Below are 462 nucleotides of genomic sequence, written 5' to 3'. Positions count from 1 at the left end.
AGCAGTATTCTTGCAAAAGAATCAGAATGAGACCATAGAAGGCATGTTTAAAATCTGATTAAATTGCAATTGACATGCACAATGGAGTATTACTCAGCCATTAAAAAGAATATATTTGAATCAATTCTAATGAGGTGGATGAAACTGGAGCCTATTATACAGAGTGGAGTAAGCCAGAAAGAAAAACACCAATACAGTATACTAACGCATATATATGGAATTTAGAAAGATGGTAACAATAACCCTGTATACAAGACAGCAAAAGAGACACTGATGTGTAGAACAGTCTTTTGGACTCTGTGGGAGAGGGAGAGGGTGTGTTGATTTGGGAGAATGGCATTGAAACATGTATAATATCATATATGAAACGAGTCGCCAGTCCAGGTTTGATGCATGATACTGGATGCTTGGGGCTTGTGCACTGGGATGACCCAGAGGGATGGTACGGGGAGGGAGGAGGGA

This window comes from Bison bison, unplaced genomic scaffold, assembly GCF_000754665.1.
Source record: "Bison bison bison isolate TAMUID 2011002044 unplaced genomic scaffold, Bison_UMD1.0 scf7180017864374, whole genome shotgun sequence".
Classification (NCBI taxonomy): domain Eukaryota; kingdom Metazoa; phylum Chordata; class Mammalia; order Artiodactyla; family Bovidae; genus Bison; species Bison bison.
The sequence above is the reverse complement of the archived record's forward strand: the minus strand, read 5'-3'. Positions refer to the sequence as shown.